Here is a 797-nt window from a genome sequence, read left to right on the forward strand (position 1 = left end):
GACCCTGCCTTGAGTGTGACAGGGGGCGGTGCCCCAACTCCCCTATCGGCCCTACCCTGAGGGTGACTGAGGGTGGCATCGAAACCTCCCGATCCTTCCTGCTCTGTGCATGATGGGGCGGTGCCCCAACTCCCCAATCGGCCCTGCTGTGAGCCTGACCAGGGGCTGCACTTAGGGATTGGGCCTGCCCTCTGCCACCCGGGAGCAGGCCTAAGCCAGCAGGTCGTTATCTCCCGAGGGGTCCCAGACTGCGAGAGGGCACAGGCCGGGCTGAGGGACACCCCCCGTCCCCCTGAGTGCACAAATTTTTGTGCACTGGGCCTCTAGTCTATACTAATAAAAGCCTAAGTGCCCCTCATGCGACGCCCCCACGTCACACAAGATGGCTGCCACAAGATGGCCAGCAGGAGAGGGCAGTTGGGGTGATTGGGCCAGCAGGGGAGCGATTAGGGGGCGATCAGGCTGGGGAGAGGGCAGTTGGGGTGAATGGGCCAGCAGGGGAGCGATTAGGGGGCGATCAGGCTGGCAGGCAGGCAAGTGGTTAGGAGTCAGCAGTCCCAGATTTGAGAGGGATATCCCCCTGAGGGGTCCCAGTTTGGAGAATGTAGAGGCTAGGCCAGGGGTCCTCAAACTTTTTAAACAGGGGGCCAGTTCACTGTCCCTCAGACCGTTGGAGGGCCGGGCTATAGTTTAAAAAAAAAACTATGAACAAATTCCTATGCACACTGCACTTATCTTATTTTGAAGTAAAAAAACAAAACAAGAACAAATACAATATTTGTATTTGCATGTGGCCC

At 57.2% G+C, this 797-nt stretch overlaps 1 protein-coding gene across 1 annotated transcript in view; it reads right to left on the reverse strand.

Moving 5' to 3' along the window:
- Positions 1 to 797, reverse strand: part of UBA2 (ubiquitin-like modifier activating enzyme 2) — a 51,436-nt gene that overhangs the window by 21,991 nt on the left and 28,648 nt on the right. The window lies entirely within an intron of this gene.

This window comes from Myotis brandtii, unplaced genomic scaffold, assembly GCF_000412655.1.
Source record: "Myotis brandtii unplaced genomic scaffold, ASM41265v1 scaffold165, whole genome shotgun sequence".
Classification (NCBI taxonomy): Eukaryota; Metazoa; Chordata; class Mammalia; order Chiroptera; family Vespertilionidae; genus Myotis; species Myotis brandtii.